General features: G+C 45.2%; 1 protein-coding gene across 1 annotated transcript in view; it reads right to left on the minus strand.

The window, feature by feature from the left end:
* The window catches only part of DAB1 (DAB1, reelin adaptor protein), a 210,696-nt gene extending 189,848 nt beyond the window's left edge, over nucleotides 1–20,848 (minus strand). The window contains exon 1 of the mRNA XM_017733495.1: nucleotides 20,394–20,848. The gene's annotated coding sequence lies outside the window, so the exon portion shown is untranslated. The remainder of the gene's footprint in view (nucleotides 1–20,393) is intronic.
* Nucleotides 20,849–21,229: the final 381 nt, after the last annotated feature.

The raw sequence follows: 21,229 nt of genomic DNA on the forward strand, positions 1-21,229 counted from the left end.
AGAGGTGCTCCTGGAATTAATCATGTCTCCATTGCTCGTGTTTTGACTAAACACATCAACCTGCTCCAAAGGATAAATGCAAGGGGTGAGAGACAAGGAGAGAGGCCTCAAGAGACTGCTGGGACTCTTCTGTTCATACCTGGTAGCCACTGCCACTTCTAAGGACCAGCTCTCAAAGCACCTGTACCTTCCCCTGGCTCAATGACCACAGGAGCACCTCCCCTATGGATCCAGGCTGGGAGAGCTGGGGGTGTTCAGGCTGGGGAAGAGAAGGCTCTGGAGACACCTTCCAGTACCCAAAGGGGCTGCAAGAGAGCTGGAGAGGGACTTTGGCCAAGGGCCTGGAGTGACAGGACAAGAGGGAATGGTTTCAAACTTCCAGAGGGCAGGGATAGATGGGATACTGAGAAGAAATTGTTCCTGTGACGGTGGTGAGGCCCTGGCACAGGGTGCCCAGAGCAGCTGTGGCTGCCCCATCCCTGGCAGTGTCCAAAAGGCCAGTTTGGACGGGGCTTGGAGCACCCTGGGATAGTGGAAGGTGTCCCTGCCCACGGCACAGCATGGAATTGGATGAGCTTTAAGGTCCCTCCCAACCCAAACCGTTCCGCGATTCCATGAGAAAGTCAGCGAGTACTTGCAACCTACACACACTTTTACCAACACTTCACAAAGACAGTCCCAGCCACCAGAAGAGACACTCTCTCAAAAATCTGGGGTGTTCCACGTTCCTGCCACTATTTTATTGTCTGCCTTTACTGTACTTCCAACAGTTGCTAAGAATTACTACTACACATCAGCAAATACTAAGCAGCAAATGTTTTACACATGACAAATCCTTTGCCTCTGGCACTTTTAGAAGTTCACATTTTGTCTCATGCAACAGAGCTCGGGTTAGACTCTCACATCAGCTGCTGCAAAGGTTACAGGAGAAATAAGGGACCTCGTCTCCCACTCAGCCTCACTCTCCTTTCAAAACCAAACTGATTGCTCTTGGATGGGGATGGGGGGACATTCTGTACCTTCCCATATGGAGAGCAGATTCTATGTGTTGAACGTGCCTGTGAGGTAATATTTCAGCTGAATCTCCTGTCTGTCACATCTGGTATTTTGAATAATTGGTTAAGTGAACTGTAAATTAAATTAAGCCAAGCCAGTGTCATAAACCTAAAGTGCATTTCCAAAGGTTCTCCCATATGAAATGGGAGTTGGCTTTAGAAGGCTTTAACATCCTGACTCTGAGAGCCTTAACTGCAAATAAATCAACAGCCTGTGTGCTTGTAGCTGTGGAACAGCCCCCCAGAGTGGATTAAAAATAAATACTTGTGAGAAAGTGACAACACGGGTGGATTTTCCTTCATAGACACCTGCCACAAATGAAGGGCTTCTGATGGTGACAACTGGAAGAAGAGACTAAACAGCAAATACCAGGGGAGGCAGGATCCTGGTGGTGCTTCCCTGGCTCTGCCAGGTTGCCTCTGAAGGAGCAGGAGACACTGACTGCCCTCTCCAGCTCTGGTAGCAAAGGATCTGCAGGAAAGGTGAAGTTGTTTTACCTGCCTGACACTGGGATGAGGGACTGGTGTCCAGAGCAGCTGCTGCTCAGAGGGCTTTGGATGTGCCCCAATCTTTTCTCCCATCCCCTGGAGCTGAATCGCCTCACTTTCGACCAAAAAAAACCAACCTCACAGTCAGGGAACAAAAAGCAGCAGCTCATTTGCAAGCTTGTCCTTGGGAATGCTCTCCACAGCCCTGTGAATGCAACGATTTCAACCAAAGGATTGTCTTTCCCTGCACCTCTCACGGCCCTGAGCACCACGTTTTACCAATAAAGGGCTAATGAACCACAACAGTTGTTCATATGTTTTCTTACTCCTTCTCGAAAATGTCACAATAAATCTATATTGCTGGGTAACAGCAAGCAGATGGATACTGTAGCTCATAATTTGGCATAGGTGTTTTCAATCAAGGCAGAGATTAATTCTCCCCAATGATAACCAGTTCTCTCATTTGTTAGGAGCCCATTATCATTTTCTAAAAGGTTTTTCTCAGGACAAGGGTAAAAACCAGCTGTCTTTGTCCTATTGCTTTATCCATTACAAAGAGAATGAGGGATGGATTTCTGGAGACAAGGTGAGTTAACCACAGAAAATGACATCTCAAATAAGCATAGAAACAATAGCAAAAAATTCCTAGAAACACTCTTGGATGGAGTACATGGACTCATGGAGCGCATCTCCTGTTGCTTTGTGAGCAGCCCAGGAGCACTTCTGTTAGGATTATTATTTCCTCAATGAGACTGAAAAATATATTAAAAAAACAGATTAAAACAAATGAAAAAGCTGTTTTCTGAGATACATCTTGCAACAGCAAAAGGAATGTGTCCTTTTTTCTAAAACCTTCAAACTAAATAACAGAATAGAAAAACAATATGGATTTTAGTAGCTGGGAAAAATAAAATGGGGATACAGTGCCATTTCTCATGACAGGGAAAGAACTAAAATTTGTAAGTGAATGCAAAGCCTGGCAAATAAAGTGAGCTTCAGTCCTGACTTCCAGACCCTGCCTTGTCCCTGGTCCTGCAGGAGGTGTGCAGTATCTCTAGGAATTTACATTTCCTCACTGATCCTCCTCTGATCTCATTATTTCATTAAATACTCCTAAAAACATCCCCTTAAGGTATTTGTTACCCTTGAATTTTGTTTGCCAATGAGCTCCTAATTGTGGCATAGCAAGTTCATCAACTATTGTATTTCTGTAAAACAAAGAGGTACTGCAGCTAATTGTTTGTTAAACTCATTATCAAAGCTCTGCTACTACAAAATTTCATACGTGTTGAATTTTTCAGCTGACATCCTGCTGCAAGACAGGGAGTGAGGACTTGAACAGAGGTCTTGAAGTGATAAAACAGCAATAATGATAAAAGTGATAAAACAGAGGGGTTTCAGAGTTCCTGCTTTTCCTGCATCTCTCACCAACCTATGGGGCATTTCAGAGCACCCCCAGACACTCCAGGGAAACCTCTGCACTGACCCTCGTGGGCACTGGGTAGGATCAGCACAGGTAATCGACGACTTTTCACTCCCTGCACACTAAAGAAGAATATATTAGTAGAAAATTAATAGCTCCGTTGGTTATTGATTAACAGAAATGCTACAGTGCTCTTACGATTTCAAATTGCTCCTGATTAATGGAAGAGGGAATGGAATTTAAAGAGTGATCTCACTGTGCTGGGAGCATCACAGAGCAGGGGACTGCAGCACTGACTGCAGCATCCTACACCCTGCCCTGCAAACGGGGACCACCCAAGCCTGACTCAACAGGGAACCTGAACTGCAAAATATATTTCTGTATCCATCCTGGGGCTAAGACACTGCAGGGTTCTGCCCCAACAGATAATTGTAATCTGTTGGGTGAGTTTTTCATTCCCTTTCCTGCCTCGCTGCTACTGCAGGAGCTCAGGTGTCTGGCGTGAGCTGCTCTGACTGGGGAGGATCCATCCCAAAACCACTGTTTTATGCACTGTGGTGGGTAATAGTCACTCCTGTCCATTCCCACCTTTTCTTTCTACTCCCTGGCCCAGTGTATCAAGGTTAAGGAATAATGAGTAATCAATAAGGCCACGTCTCCACCAGAGAAAAATGTTTCAGCCTGAACATGAGAGCTGAAAAAGATTTAAATACAGTTTTGTGCCATCCACTCCAGCTTTGCTAATATGAGCTGTGAGTCAACATCCTCTTCTTGATCACTGCAGTTGCCATGTCCTCCAAGAACCAGCCCTGCAATGCTTCCCACAGCCCCTGGGAACTCAGGCTTCTGGGAAGAGGAAGGAAAACAATTACTGACACTGCTCAAGTGCTCACCCAGCAGTGGCATCCCTTAAAATTGTGCAGATTGAATCAGCAAGTCCCTTCCAAGGAATGCCTGCATGCAGAGAAGCCAAGCAGAGCACCTTCCAACGCTGTCAAGGAGTGTTATACATGTACATTTATTCTATATATGGAACTGATAAACCACTCAAACTCTTTGGGAAAAGGGAGAATTAGCTTTCCAAAAATGCAAGTGGTGCTTTAGACTAAAGTGTTTTGGAAAGGGGGATCGTGTTTCCAGTTCTGCCACTGACCAGCTCTGGATGTGAACAGGGTCTTTGCTCCCTGAGCAACATGTAACAAATCTGCCCTGCAGTGAGGCAAAGAGATTGAAAACAACTTGTGAATCTCCAAGGTAAAACTATTCTATTACAAAGTCACATTGCTATGCAGTACTCATTCCTCTGCCTATTTAAGCTGAATGTGAATGCAGGCTGCTATAATCTTGTATTATAGAGAAAACACAAAAAAAACCCCAGAAAAAGACATAACAACCTCTACTACAGATACAATCAAAACAGGTTTTAATTATTTGCAGGCAGTACTCTGCCATGTATCACAGTTATTCATTTATACTTAAAAAAATAATAACCCTACTCTATTTGATAGTTGGTGATACTGAATTAATAATTTGAGCAAGTCAGGAGGAAGTTAATGTAATCCTCAATTTGCTTTACATCTTCAGAGTCACCTACGGCACTTTACAAGGCAGGTAATATTATCACAGCTGGACACCTTGGTAATCTTCTGAGCTCTTTCTCCTTTTCAAAATAAATGTTACAGATTTACCACAATACTGCTGAAATAGCTGTTAATTTACTTCAAAAGATGAAAAAAAACCCAGGTGAATTAACAGAGCCTTGAACTCCATCACACTGAACATAAATTCCAGCAGGGCACAACACAACTGGGAGGTCCAAGGCTGCAGATTGACCAGGCATGAGAACCTCCAGCCACACCTCCCCTTTTAAGGGGAGGTTTGGATCCAACTCCTCCATCCTGGCTTTTTGTTTGTCCTGTGAGCCAAAGCTGTGGGATTTGGAGAAGGTGGCAGATGCTCCCTAAGAGCAAACTTGCTATTTGGAAACCTCAGTTTGGCTCTTTGAGGCTGAAACTGAAAAGAGAGGTGACAAGGACCCCAAAATTTAGCTATTCCACCATTCAGGACATCCCAAAGTCAGTCTCACATGAACATTCCTCTCAGGCTTGCTCTTCAGTTTCCAATACTATTGCCTGCTTTTTAAATAGAACTTGAAAAAAAAGAAAAAATATATATAAAACTAATTTACACACATTTACATATTAGAAAAGCCTAATCAAAACCTGCCTGATTTCCATGTCAACTGTCATAGATGTTTTAGCAATCAGCAAGCTTATATTAAAAATAAAATCAAAACATATTTGTCTTCTTACATAAGCTGTTATAGCAATATAATGTAAAAAGTTAGAGATCGAAATGACACTGTAGAAGCTGTAAAGGCTGGAATGATTGATTTCATAACGTTTCCAGGAATTATAAATAACCTTTAAGTGTCTCTGCTGCTTTGATTTCCATAAGCAATTGAGAGTTCATTAAGCAGGGATTAAAACAAAGCTGAGGCAGTGCTGGGGACTTGGTCTGAGCAAGGACCTGGCTCAGTCAGTGCTGCTCCAACCTCAGCTCTCCCAAAAAGCTGCTGCAGATCGTGTTGGGTTTGGGTGGTGAGGTCTGGGTAGTGGGGAGCCACTGCCAGCCTGGATCAACCCAGCACACAGATTCCCCAAGATCAGCTCTGGGGTTACACTGACCTCTGGAAAAGCTGTGAAAATTATGTGTAAACCAGGGTGTGTCAGCCTGAGTGTGGCACCTCCACAAGAACTTCATAGGACCTCCAATGGAACTTGGAATCGTGGAATATAATCACAGCATCACTGAAGTTGGAAAAGACCTCCAGGATCGTTGAGTCTGACCTCCAAAATCATTGAGTCCAACTACTAAAACTTCATAGGACCTTCACAGGAAGTTCTCAGGACTTCTACAGAGAATTCCCCCAAACATTCCAAGCATTTTCCACCCCTGCCAAGGCTGGAATTTCCCCTCAGTGAGCACCCACACAGCATCACAAACAAACACACACGATTTTGTGGCCTTTCCTGCCCGTGTAAGAAATGCGAGGCTTTTGCTCCTTTGGCTCTGAGCTGCAGCTCCAGGTACTGGTTATGGGGCATGAAAAGGGAGGATGGGAGCACAGGGGAAGGAATGAAGACAAGGGAAGATAATTGCAAGTACCAGTGCACTAGTTATGTTGCATATATCTAATGTAATTAGTATTAATAAGCTGTCAGTCAGAAGATGTAGTTGTTAAAAGGCAGTTTCAGTGGGGGAAAATGGTAATTGGACTGCTCCATGTATTTGTCTGTATTATTTATTCTGTTGTTTTTTCAGTTCACTGCCACAGTCTTTAGCAGAAAGTGAAACTGAAGAAGTAAATGGAGTTTTTTGTTTAGTAACTAGGAAAAAAAATTAACCTCTATTGCTCTGAGCAGGACCAGCCATATGAGAGAGGCTCAGGGAGGTCAGTGGGTCACTTCTGCACCTGGTTCTCACTCCAACCACAATGTTTTCAAGCTATAACTTTACATTAATTCTGTTTTGATACATACAACTTGTTCCTGTGCTACCTGGCATGGTACTGCTGCTCCTTTCTATTCTCTACTAATTCTCTACTAATTCTCTACTCACTCCAGATGCTCTGTCTCATCTGCAGTTCCTAAAGCTGGTCAAATCACGTGCACTGAATAACATATTCAATATTTCCCTTTATTTTAATTTTTCAATTGTCTGCAAGCAGTTTACAGCGTTTCCTAAAGCATCTGTAATGAGAAATTAGTCACTAAATATTTTATACAAACAGTTATTTAGGGTGTATCTTGATCACAAGCACTTTGCTGTGGATTCAACTGGGACAGAAGGATTTGGATTGGATTTGTACTTTTGACTGTAAATTGGCAACATGGAGACAGCTCTCTTTCTCTGCTCTGCAAAGCAGCCCTCATGACAACACTGGGGTATCCAGCATTCCAAGCTGAAGTTACATTAGCTGTGACTGCTCTGGAATAGCCCCAGTACATCACCTGCACTGAAAGTATTCTTAAATCTCAGAACTACATAAAAGTATCACATCCCTATTTTACAGAGTGATGTGACTTTGGCTGCATGGAGGAGCTCTTGACCCATGGAGAAATCCTGACTTTTATCCCCAGTGTCAAGAAACCTGGACAGAGCCTCACTCAGGTTAATTTATATATGAGGAAGCTTTGGTAACACTGGCACAGGTTGCCCAGAGAAGTGGAAGCCCCATCCATGGAAACTTTCATGGTCTGGATGAGGCTCTGAGTGACCTGATCCAGTTGAAGACGTCCCTGCTCATGGCAGGGGGTTGGACTAGATGGCCTTTAGAGGTTCCTCCCAACCCATTCTGTGATTCCATGTGCATTGTCCATGCCATAGTCCCTCAAGTGCTCCTCCAGCACAGTCCCCTGCCTCCCATCACTCCTCAGATCCCAGTGGAGCACTGGGAGCTAATGGTAACACCAGGAATTTCTCTTCTGTGTGTCACATCAATAAGAAATGCTGCTTTTTTTGGCCACCTGCTGAATTTAAGAAATCTGTAAGTCATAAACCCTTGGCAGCTGCTCTGACTACTGCAACCCATTTTTGATCCTGACTTTGTAGAACCCCAGAGGAAGTAACTGAAGGCCTTGTTGGCCTGGAATAGCTCCCATCAGCTCCTGTTATCAAAATGAAACATTCCTGAACCAGTACCACTCCAGACAACGGCTAGGAGACATTTTGTGACTCAGGCAACTAAAGGAAAAAATAGATCTTAGAAGACATTAGGAAGAAAAATGGGAACTGGGATGCTACCAGAGCCCTGCTCCTGCATCTGACACCCTGCTCTGTGTGGGATCACGGGGAAGCCAGGACGGGGCTACAGAGAGGCCAAACCTCTGGCCTGGGCATACCCCATCTCTCCTGTGGCTTGATGTGGCTAATTTGGATGGCTACGGTTGGAGGTTTGTTTGGGAAATGTTGATTGTTTCCTAACTGTAATTGATTGTGATCATTTGTTGCAGTCGTTGAGCGCGAGGCCCCGCGTCGTGCTCAGCAGAACGTGAGGATGAGAGAGGCCCAATCCATCTGCACCTTCCTGGAACTGCCTTAGACCCCGTCAGGCCCCAAGCCACACACTGAAAATGGGCCACCGGAGCTATTTGGGACCTCGCTCTGGTGACTCCTTCCTTGCCTCCTCCTCCTGCCAAGCTCCAAGGTTAAAATAGATGATTCTGGTGTTTTTAAGGACAGGGAGGATGGAAGAGGAATCTATGTCCTTTCAAGGATTTCCACCTTTTCAGCATGGAATATTTGCAAGGAGGTTTCGACAGGGAAAGTTTGTGGTCATTGAACAGCTTGTCCCATAATTATAAATAAGGATCCAGCTGAGGCATGGCTGGGCTCATTTTCAGGATGCATGGCTGCTCCTCATCGTCCTCTTCCCTCGAGGGACCACTCACCACCCCTGACAGAGCAAGACACTCCCAGAGACTGCCCAAAAACTGCTGGGGCTCTTCTCAAGCCACTGCTGATACAGGAGCTGACCCCACCCCTGGAGCCACAATTCCAACCCATTTTCCAAGTTGTTTATTGACACAGGGACAAAAGTCATTTTCTCCCAACCAGGTTTTCTTGTGTCAGCCGTTCAACATGTTCCTGTGGTTTTTTTTCCTCCCTTTCTTATTACCTTTTCTGATGATAAAGACGTTGCAGATGGGCATCAAACTGTGCAAAATGTAAATCATGATTGGGTAGAGTCAGAACGTAAAAAATAAGTTATTTGGATGCTTTTTTTTTTTCCTAAGGACATATGGCATGCTAAAAAAATGTCTCGTGTTCATTAAGGCTAAATGAGACAGGTTAGAGAATCATGGGCACCAAATGGAGAAGCTGGGGAAAAAAAATGCTGGCTGGCAACTCATTCTGCTGATAATATTTTTTGGATGTTTCCCTCCTGCCCTCTCTCCCTCATTTTTTTTTAAACTGCAAGGACATTTTCGCAAATATTTCACAAATATCTGATGGCTGTTGCTTAGGAATCTGTCCTCCCCGCTGTGCCTTCCTCATTTGAAGGTCATAATCTTCAGTTTGTGAAATCATAATTATCTTGCTAGCCAGCAACTCTGATGTCACAAATGGAGGATTATGATGACTTCAATGAAAAAAGCAGCAGCAGGAGAAAATGAACTCAGCCACTCAGAGCTTGTTTTCCTCCCCCCCCCAAAGAAAAAGGATACAGCAGAGTAAAATATCAGCAGAATGATCTCCAAATAGACTATTTTCTGCATGGCATCAGTACCTCTTTCAGAATATGAGGTTAATTTCTGCCTTGTGCCACTTTAATGCAGACTTCCACTTTATTTTAACACATAGCAAGTCTTATATTTAATGTAATAGCAGAATCTTGCTACTTCTTGTGGAGCTCATACAGAGACCTCAGAGTTCTTCCATAAAAATGAAACAAGGCTCCCTGTAGCACTCAGGAAAATAAAATGGCCAAGATTCACCACAAGGTCACCTAAACCCGGAGCAGGGCAGGCAGAGAAAGATAATTTGCCACTGTATCAAAAAATATAACAAATAAACACTGTGAGATGAATAAAGTATTTAATGGCCAACTCTCCTTATTGCTTGTAATTAAGCCTCCCTGCCAACCTAATGCTAAAAATTCAGACTTACTCAGTGACAACTTCTGTCCCCAAAAATCACAGAATCCACAATGGGTTGGGTTGGAGGGGACCTTAAAGACCTTTTAGTTCTGACCCCCCTGCCATGGGCAAGGAAACTTCCACCAGAAAAGGAGTGAATCTTCCCCTAAAAATGGGGGACAGGAGAGACCGCGGCAGAGCTGGGACCATCCTGATGCATTTCCCAGAGCAGAAGACACATAAACCCCAGACATTATTTAGTTCTTGGAAACAGGACTGGGATGGCAGTGCTGATATTCCTCCAGGACGGGCGCTCTGGGAACATGATTCAGCAATTCTGAGTATCATCATTTTGAATAAAGCTATCAATGTTTCTCCTGAGGAGTTTGGAATACAAGAAGATTTCTACTGTCACTATAAATGCTAGCACGTGTCTCTTGGGCTTCAAATAATGTACATTTCAACTGCCTGCTTGAATGAGATGTTAGAAGAGCTATACTCTGGGTTTCTGATGGTTTATAAAACATGAACTAATAGTGCAATGACACCGTTGTACTGTCTCTTCCCATCGCTGCTCTCAGGCACCTGCAGGATATCCACATGCAAAAGCAGCAGTGCACTGGGACCAACCCCAAATCTGGGAAATGCGGTGGATTCTGCCACCGGGATGAGAACAAAAGTACTGAATGCCAGAGGTTTGGGGAAAAAAAATGCAATTCCCCATCTGTAACCATGTTCCCTGGCACTTGGCACTGGTACTGGGCTGTGTAACTCGGAGGGGAGTAAGTGGCAGCAATTGCATCCTCGCAGAGGAGATGCCTTCCAAAGGCGTATCACGGCAACAACATCCTCAACTTCCTGGCTGCGGAATTCGGCGGCGAAGGGGAGAGGACTGGGGGAAATAAAAGCACAACAGCTGTGGTGCCACAGGCCCCTGGCCCACGGAATATGTTAGGAGAGCGCTGCGCACACCCACCGTTCTCAATCATTAGAAACAACATATGGTGGGTTGGTGTTCGTGCCGCCTTTCTCTGCCTGCCCTGTTTCTGCTCAAGGTGCAAGTAAATTAGGAGAGAGGAATGCTGCACACGTGAGCAGAGAATTGCAGGGGGAACAACCATATGGGGTCAGGAGGATGTGTAAATGCTTTGCCACCACATCTTCATCAATTCTTGAAGCTCCGAAGGCAAGGAAAAACTATTCTGTTTTGTGTTTGTGTGGTCAAAACCTTCCTGTGCTTTTTTTCTGTTCTCACAGCAGCTGAGACACCCCATCATTGCCCACAAACTCCCGAAGCACAGAGCACAATACCACGACATTTGCAAACGAGGTGACAACAACCGGGATGGCTCATCCAACCCTGAGAGCACCCCACAACCTCTCTGTGTGTATTCACAACACAGAGATTTGTGAAATCAGCCAAAATCCAAATTGCTGTCTTTGAGACAGCCAAAACAGAGTCAGACAAACACTCTGGACTGCGCAGGGTGGCCCATGGTGGCCCAGAAGAGGGAGATGGGTCCTGAAAACACCTTTCATGTGGGCAGCTTGGCAGCAGACATGGCTGCAACTAAGGACAGCGGGCAAGGATCAGTCCCGGAGCAGCAGGAAAAAACCCAGGGATGGCAGGGGATAGGAGTCCAGACAAAGGCACAGGCTCACAGCACTGCACAGACATCAGCTGAGGCAGGTGTGTTGCCAGGATCTGGGGAACGGCAGGACCAGGACCCATGGGGGCACTGGGAACGCTGCGGCTCGCACAAGATACACACAGGAAAAAAAGAGCAAAGTCTTCCATTCACCTCTTTTAAAAGCAGGATTATGAATTTCTCCTAACATTTAGACTGCTTTTGATGGTGGGAAAGGTGGCATGAGAAATGCCAGCGCTGCCAGAGGAGCTGGGGATGGTGACAGGTGCTGCTGCAAGAGCGACTCACCACGAGAGCTCAGGAGAAGCGACACTGGAGTTGGTGTCACAAGTGTGGAGTTAACCTTTGTCACCGCTGTGTTCAGCTCACTTCTCCCTTTAATGAAGCAGCTTGATTTATGTACGAGTCATTTGCCTTCATAAGAAATTTATTAAATGATCATCTTTTTTTCCCCCTCCGTATTTGTCACTTGGAACGTGGTAATTGGTGTTTGAAGCTGCGATGATGGCGCGTCATCGAACGAGTTCAAACAGCCCCACACGGTCCCTGCTCTCCGGATCGGAGCTCGGCTGTCAGCGAGGGAGGACTCCCGAGACAAGGGAAAATCCCAGGGCTGCCTCTGGACGCTGACAGCCTGAGAATGGCAGATTCTTTTCACTCCCTGCATGACACAAGACTTAACAAGAACTGGGGAGCAGGACAACCTCGGTGACTGAAGTGGGATCTGGCTCCAGAGCTCCATCCTGGTTCAGCAAACAAGAAATCCAGTGAGGACCAATAGGCACGTTGGAGTACACTGCTGAATCAGATCCTAATCTCCCACTCCCTTGGCATCTCAAAACATGAAAACAATACAACCATGCCAAGAATCTGCTATAAAAATAATTGCTTCTAGTTTAAAAAACTAAGTTGTGAAACACTTAGTTGCAGTCGGATCTTAATCTCTCTGCAAGTGTCATTTTACATTAGATCCTTGTTCTTCATTCACAATTTGAATCAAAAAAGTACTTCTGGTTTAATTAGTTTTATAAATTTGCTGAGCTAAATGAATACAGCAGTAAAATCAAAACTGCAGAAAATGTGTGTAATCTCAGCAAACTGCATTACTCGTGGAACAAATTGTAAACCTAAAAATTAATTTATTAAATTTATTAATTAAAATAATTGGAATTAAATTATTTGATTAAAATTACTTGAAATGCCAAGTTGTGAAAACCGTGAATTAAGCTGCCACAGAAAATCTACAGATCATTTCAATAAACTACAAAAGCCCCAGCTACAAAATTCTCTGCTCCAGAGAAATCAGCTGGTGTGTGGAGATGAGCAGTCCCACATGGCCAGGGAGAGTGGAAGAGTTTTAAATTCATTCTGTGACACCAACTGGAGACTTTTGTTCTAGATGATAATCTTAGTTTTCTCAAAACCCATTACAGTCCAAGTATAACTTAAAGTACACTCCCTTTCCTTGTGATGGCTCGGTGTCAAAGCACTGTGAGTGATGGATTAGCAATATTTGATTTCAGCTTCCAGGGCATTAATAATCACAGGAAATAGCTCTTTTAAGCAGGGTTTCCTTGCCCACTGGCTGCTCTGCAGATTGCTAGGACAAAACCAACCTGTAAATGCAGACACTGTATTTCAGTACAGCTCTGCCAGCTGGCCACACCGTTATGCACATCATTCCTTCTACTTGGGCTTCTCAGTAGGAAAAAAACCAAATCCTAAACTGAATACATCTTAGGAATATGAATTTAATTAAGAGGATGACAAGAGGAGATAAAGGCAGGAGGGTGTTTTATTATCAGAATAGATTTCTACCTGCACTGCTACACCTGTGCCCATGTATTGGTGCGTTCTAGTGGAGAAAAACCTCTGCAATCTGTACTGACATGGGGAACACCAGCACTACAGGTACCTGTGGGAGCTGAGTCAAAGGAGACAAAATTCTCACTCTGTGCTGCAGGAAAGAGAACAGATGGTGCAAACATTCACACACACACAAATTCACGGTTTTTTATAACACGAGATTGCTTCCACACTTATGCTGAAGAGGATTATGGCTGGAGTTAGTCATTCTGGATTCTCCACTAAAATCACCTGGGAAAGGAGTGCAGCAGGTGAGGAGCTGAGGTGGAACAGGGGATAAGCCACGGATGGGGCTCACAGGGAGCCACACAGGAGCTCTCTCCACAAAGCCAGACACACCAGTGCTTCTCTCCAGTTCACTGAGCACTTCCATGCACATCTCCAGAGCTCCTGCAGACCCCAAGGAGCTGCCTGCTGGCACCAGCATGGCCCCCCAGACACAAACAACAGCCCAGAACCTGCAGATGCTTTATTTAAGAACACGGATGCAGACAGTTCTCTAGAAAGCATGCACCATAAATAAAACATGTTTAATAACCCAAGAAAACCAAACAAAATAAATAAACCATGCTACTGACTGGCGACCTCCTCTGCAGAAGAATCTGTAAAACACTTTCCAGGGTTTGCAAAGTGCCTGCCTGCAAAATATTTTGCATGATACAGTGCTATTCCAGAAACAGCTGTGATGGTCCACATGGTGCAGCAGCTGACAAACTCCCTGCTGGACAGCTCTCCCACTCTCCACCCAAACCAGCTCAAACATCAGCTGGAGTCAGTGCTCAGTTTTATAAATGCAAGGTATGATTTATTAGAATAAAATAACTATGACTATGTTTTCCTACTGCTGGGAGTCAGCGTGGTCAGTGTGAGGTCAGGAATTCCAGGCCAACCTGTGCCAGCTCACTGCCCAGCCCAGCAGATTCCCTACAGACCATTAAGGGAAGCAGTGAAGCCTGATGTGCTGAGTGATGTTCCCACAGCTTTATATTTCACTTCTGGACACTCCTCTGACCTGCAGAATGGAGTGACATGAGTCACACTGAGGTCTGATGTTATTCTGGATTTATTTCCAGTTTTGGACCTGTGCTGATGCTGGAAGGGATCGGGCAGCAGTCCTGCTCCTTCCTGCTGTGAGGAAGAGGGTGGGAGATGAGGGGAAGGGGGTAAATGTCAGGTCCCAGCCAGGCAGGAGGGAGATGTCCCCTTGGGATGCAGCATGAGTGCAGTCTGATGAAAACCCCTCTGAAACTGCTCTAATAAGACTCTGCAGTTGCCTCTGCAAAGGGGCATCTCAACTTCAACTGCTCCATGTGGGTGAGAGGCTCATTCCCATAGGAAAAGCTGGCAGGATTGAATCCAAGCTTGTAAGAGGTGATTTCCAGAGTCAGTTTGTTCTTCTCTGCCCTTTTTTATTCTCTGTATAAAGCTGAGCACGCAGGAGAAGAACCAAATCCAATTTAGCATCAACTAATTCTTCGCAGGACAAAAGCTCCCTTTCATTAAAAAAAAGAAAAAGAAATTCCCCTGTAATTTCATCCATGCCATGATCTGGTGAATCACCAGAATGGATTCTGGATAGAAAGCTCCTGCTTTGGAGTGAGCTGTCATTGTTGGCTTCCTTGCTCTGCACTGCACACAGCTTGCCTTGTTTCACAGCCAGAAGTGCTGCTGGATCTTTTTGTCCTGCTCTCCCTAGAACTCAGCCACTCTTCAGTTGGATCTGTAAGTGCCAGCAGGTGGGAAGGGGCATGGGGAGGGAGGGGCTGCCAGGATGCTCCAAAGGACCATCTGTGTGGGCAGGGAATGTGCAATCCCAGCCAACGACACCAGAACATCTGTCTGCCTCCAGCCCTTCACCTACTGCAAAGGTTACGCACCATCGCCGTGCCAGCTGTGCCAGGCACCAGTTTAACACAAAACACCCCAGCAGCAGCCTGTGGGGACATACTTCTGTTGTTTTTAGCCATTTAAAAAACACAAAATCCTGCCTAATTGAAAGCTGGAGTGCTCTCCCACTTCTCCCCGCACAGGAGGTGTTACTGGGGCCAGTCAGGTGTTTATTTGATGAGACCTCCCCTTGTGGGTGCAGGACCCCACTCCACACAGCAGTGGTTCATACTGTGTGCTTTGCCTGTATAAATCTTGGGATAATAAATTTTGGGATTATATGAGCAGCCAGATTTCCCAACAATAATATTGAAGCAAGGAGCTTAATACTATTAACACACTATCAATCACACACTTACAAACCCACAGAGTAACCCAGAGACAGCAATTTCCCCCATACTCCTCATGGATTTTACTACGAATAAACAAAAGTTTCCCACCCTGCACTTTGCCTTTCCAAGAATGCTGCCAGCTCTGACATTTTTTATATTCCTCTGAGTAACCAGTGCCAAAATTTTCCATATCTTTACCAGCAACCAAAGCAGCAGCTACAGAGGGCTCCTGCAATCCTCAACCTTGTGAGCACAGTCAGAGGTGTTTCCCAGGTGGGATTTGAAGAGGAGAAAGATGGAAAGCTGTTCAGTTATCTCTCTAGTCTAACGCTGCCTGGAAGGTTTGGGTCCTTTTTTATGTTTGAACATCATGCTCTTTAAACATGTTTTGTTAATGCTTTATTGCCTTTTTAGGGAATACTTGGAGGAGGAATCACCTAAGGAACAGGACATTCATCTCATAGCCAGCCTTGAAATGTGCCTCCTCTCCACGTGACATTTTTTAATTCCCAAAAGCCACACTTGCTGCCACTTTTATGAGGCTTTTTGATGCCTGTTTGTAACTCCCTGCCTTTCCAGGCTCCTATCCCTCATCCCCAATGAGCTGCTCACCGAGCAGCACCGCCGCGGTTGGCGCAGCCGCGCTCACGCCCTGCCAGGCTCTGCTTTCCAGGCTTTGTTTGTTACACCAGCCGCTGGTAAATGAGGCTGGTGTGACAAACCACTGGCTGGATAATGAGTTCATTCTCCAGACCCACCGAGAGCAAGGTACTTCCCTGGCCCATCTGTTCTCCGCACTCCTCACGGCACGGCTCCGGGAACGCTCTTTGTAAAGAGAGCAGTGAACACCCGGAGGAGCTGCTGATGTGCAATAGGGTTGATGGCCCCTGCAACACACACTGCAAAGCTTCCTCAGCTGAAAAATGGGAAGAGACAGAGCACTGGGATTACTTCAGAGCCATTGCTGGAAATGCTTAAACTGGGGAAAAAAAAAAAATTAAAAAAAAAAAATCAGGGAGGAAGAAAGTCTCCAGAAGGCTGAAGAAAATCTTGTAGTGAACACATTGCATGGGTACAGCGCCCTCCCACAGCCACCTCTATTTCCTCTAGGTTTTCTAAGAGAAATCAAAGCTCCAGGAATTCACAGGTCTGTAAACAGAAGCGGTCAAAAGTCAAAGCGAAGATCTAGAGAGACTAGAACAAGAAATGACACTTCAAAAAACCAAGCCTGGAAGTTTATCCAACCTTGAGCGAAACTGGCAGACCTGACCTCAAAAAGGAAAACACCAGTTAAAAAGCCTAGGTACCATCTGCAAATATTTTTAGAGGCAAGGAAAACTGGTACCATCTTCCATTTGGAGAAGGGATGAATAAAAAGTGATGGGGGATGGTCTACTTGAATAATGAGTAATTTAATGAAGATAACGTGGGCTCTGTAGTTTCCCACCTCCTCAGTACAAGTGTGGCAGCAGATGACTGACAACACCACATTTCAAACTCCCTTTAAAAAAAAATTCCCTATGTGTTTAAACACATTTTCCCACACAACGTGCTGCTGGTTGACCTGAGTGAGGGACAGATGTGAGCCATTCATTAATGCCTTGAGGCTGATGAAGGTCAGAAGAACATCCTCCCCCACATCCAACAGGACATTGTAACAAGGAACTCTCACGGTTAGGTTGGGATATGAGCCAGCTATTAGCAGACAGAGCTTGCTCCAGGTAAATCCTTCCACAGCTGCCTATTATCCCCATCACATTATTCCTCCTGACAGGCAGCACTGTCCATATAGATCACAGGTGCAATCCAGTATGGAAATCCTATTCAGTTGTGCAATACATTACTGTCTTCTCCCTGGTTGTACTAATGCCTGAATTAAACTGTAATATCTCATGACTGGAACCTTTCTTTAATTCATACTGAAGACCCCTCACACAATCTATGTGCTGAACAAAGTAGTAAATCCACCTTAACATCTTTATGCTTTCTCATAGTCTTTAAATCATTCATATCCAGACTTTCTGTGTGTTCTGGATCAGATGGAAATGTTTCCAGTGCATAACTTTTCCATTAATGGTTTTGGGGAATGAACTCTTCGAAGAGCAACCTCTGTCCTTTAAACATTGGGAGAAAGAGCAATGCCCACATTTCACTGCTGCAGGATGAGCCTGCAGAAGCCCCTGGGCTCTGATCCATCCTGGAGTGAGCTCTCTCTGAGCACTGGCCAGAATCAGGTCCTGAATCCATCCCTAGGGAAGAGCACACACTGCAAACAGGTGGCTGGTGGGGTGGCATCTCCCTCCCTCCACCAGTGTCCTTCCCCTGTATGGGCAAAGAAGTCTGGAAAACTCCCCTTTCTGTCACAAGATGTGCTTCTGTGGCTAAAACCCTCCAAATGGGTTTCCCTGCAACACCAAATGCAATTATTCGCCAAGACTTGATAAGTCTTGCAACTTTGAAAGTAAGTTTGAGAACAGGCTCCACTGCATCATCTGCAGGAGTTAAGGCAGGAGAATAACAGAGCTGCAGGTAGGAAACCACAGACTCGCTGCACTGCACCTAATTTGTGAGACATCTCTCAAAATCAGCTTGAGTCACAGCACTCCAAGGGCTCGCAGGCAAAAACCACCACTGAGTACAGCAAAACACATTAAAACCACGTCAAGGGGTTTGGCAGAATTCTCTAAAATTCAGAGAAAGATTCTTCTTTGCAAGGACCCTGCACCCTTTAGGGTATTGATGACCCTTTTTCTGTCAACTGCCATCTCCTCCATGGACTTTTTTTCCTCTGTGGGTCCAGCCTAGAGCTAGAAGGTCCCATAATCACTGCTACAGGTGCTGGAGGAGAGAGGGGGTTGTTAAACTGTGAAATCCCTCAAACTGAACTTTATCAAATGTGTTTATCCAGGACACAAAGCCCCCCTGTGGGGAAAAGCCTCTCTGCTTTTTGGGGTCTGCATGGGCAGCTCTGGAGCCACCTGCCACAACTGACCAGGAACTGCCACACCAAGAGCTGACAGAGCAAGGTCTGCTTTAGAGACTCCAGTTCCCTGCATGCCTGGGAGAAGGGACTGTACCAGCAGCTGACTGAAGACTGATCCAAAATTCTCACGGTTTCTTTCAGCCAAATATGGTTTCCAGTCTTGTAGGGCCAAGGAACATTTTGTTGAAAGCACAGAAACTAGCTTTTGAAATAGGAGAATATTGCAAGCAAATGCAAGCATGGTACAGCAGCACAGTGCCAGTTTGGATTGCTTCCTTAACATTCCCAATTTCTGGCCTGAGTCCAGCCTCTCAAACACAATGGGTTCTCCCCAGTGCCACGTGTTACCACAGGTCTCTCCCTAATTCTGAACCTGCTCTGAGAGGATTTGTCTTCCTGCAGTGCTCTCCAGCTGCTCCCAGCTTCTGCCTCCAGCCTCTGACCTTTCAAAGGCTACCTGGGAAATCCCACATTTGGTAAGAGACTTTTTAAAGCAAACAGTTTACGTAGGATTAATTCTTCCTGTAGACCTCAAAAAAAACCTCCTTCCTGATTAACAAAGGTCACTGAATCTCAAAAGTTTGTGGCAGACACTTCAAATATGTTACAGCCCTCCTCTAAAAAAATTAAGTAAAACAAAACTGGGTTTGTCTGGAGAAAATAGATGTGGCAGAAGAAAAGGTAAGAAGCTGGGTAGGTACAAACTGGAAAACTGATAGAGGAGCAGCTGTGGGTTAACCTAAAGAGCTGGAGAAGAATAAGGCAAGGACCTCATGCCACAGCAACACCCAGACACAGAGAAATAAATCTATATCCTAACAGTGAGCACTGCTGGAGCTCCTGTTGTATCCACTGTGTAGTGGGATATTCTCTGAATGCTTTCAGGTTGTGCTTTCCCTTCATGGATGACCAAACGCGTTGCAGAGGTCTGACATGACTTTATCTTCATTTACAGTGAGGGGACTGAGAGGTGGTGATGGGAAGTCCTTTTCTGAAAATAAGACAGTGGGTCATTAGCTAATTTAGAGCCCTGGTCCTCCACCCTCCAGCACTGCTGCCACCCTCCACAGCCCCCACAGGGAACACGAGGTTTCCAGGTGCCAGTCCCATTGCAGGTGCTGTGCCTCGGAGCACGCCAGGACTTCCCAGTGGTGACAGCTGGTGACAGTGTCAAGCAAAGCTCAGCACCGAGGGCCTCCCAGCTGGGCTGGACACCAAAAAGCCATGCTGGCACAGAGACTGTCCTGTTACAGAGCAGGTGCTGCTCAGGCAGGGATGCTCCAGCCCTTGGGGGACTTTCACAGATCTCTGGGACCAGCAGGGGAGCAGGAGCCTCCTTTGCTGAGGAGACCCTATGAAAACATGAAGAGGGAATCCTCAATCATCTTCCTGCACGTTCCCATCAAACCATTCTCTGTTAGGCAGCCATGACTTTGCTAACCTGACTGATCCATAATTCATAACTAATATCCATGCTCAATAATTACAGTGTTAATATTTTGGTAATTTAGAAATACCTTTCTCCAGCAGAGTTCAGCCTGTGCCACTGAATAATGCACAATTTAAGTGTTTATGAACAAAACCGTTCTCTCTCCTCTTTCTTTTCCTTCCCCGTTCATACCTCCAAAATGTTTTCAAAACGTTAGGGAAAAGAGGAATTTGAAGAGGGAATCTCATTACTTCAAGGCAGAATTAAAAAATTATGACATGCATAATGCCCCATTTATCACTCAAAGCCAACTCTGCAGTACAGACACACTGAAAGCCCTTTACTCTCTAATCACTAATAGGTAACACTATCAAATTCAGCCCTACACTCCATTAGAATTGCAGTAGAAAAGCACTTAGTGTAATGCCCAAAGACAGCTCACCAAACACTGCTCACTTGGCTCAAAGACAAGGCTGAAGATGTTAATAATGTGAAAGCTACCTTAACCAGTGTGCTTTATCAATATGCTCAGAAAATGAAATAAAACACCTACAGAGAATTTCTGTAGACTAAAAAAAAAAAAAATCTAACTTGTATTCAGCCCAAGAACTGTAACTTTTTCCCAGATTTGTGCATTACCCATGGATGTCTTGCTGTCCCAGCTGCAGAGCCCATCATCTTGCAGTTGCAAACCGCAGGAATCATTTCCATTCCTTCCTTCCAACCACATTAATTTCAGGCTTGCTTGTAGCAAGATTTTTTTTTATGTCCTCATTTCCTAATTCCTCATTTTCCCATCAGTCTCCCAAGCACCACAAACGTACAGTGTTGGCAGGGCAGCGGTGCGCTTCATCCAATCTTCTCTCTCAGTTGTGCCTTCTTTCCTTGACCTCCACCAAGGGAAGGACACGCAGAGACACCAAGCCTCTGTGACCAGGTCCAGTGCTCTTGTCCTCTCTTTCCATGTTATTTTCAACCTCAAAATTCAGATTTTCTGGGGTTTTCTTATTCTCCAGAGTAAGTATCACTGACAGAGCATCACACTAAAGCACCCAGAGCTGGAGCAGAACCACCCAGCTGCAGGCAGCAGCACACTTGTGATGGGGGGGATATAGCAAACACCGAGTTTACACACAGAGACACTGTGAGCTGGTGACAAGTAGTACAAAGACTTATTTGATGCAAAGACAGAATGACTGCATTGCTTATGTCAAAAAAAGATCAGTGGAAGCATAACAACAGAGCATTCTGCATGCTACACGCACCACGTAAAGCACAAAAAATACTCTTTATGTTTCCTGCGCTTTTCTAGCCTGGTTTCCCAGGGAAAAAACCAAGAGCTGTGCAATTGTTCTGTCACTCATTGCTTCCCCAAATAACTTTTGAACCTGTTGGCTGATCTCAGGTTTGACAGATAGGCTGAGGTCTCAAAGGGATCACATTCCTATCAGATGCATGAAAATAATAGAGACTCC

The sequence above is a fragment of the Corvus brachyrhynchos genome, unplaced genomic scaffold (genome assembly GCF_000691975.1).
Source record: "Corvus brachyrhynchos isolate BGI_N302 unplaced genomic scaffold, ASM69197v1 scaffold34, whole genome shotgun sequence".
In the NCBI taxonomy this organism is placed as follows: Eukaryota; Metazoa; Chordata; class Aves; order Passeriformes; family Corvidae; genus Corvus; species Corvus brachyrhynchos.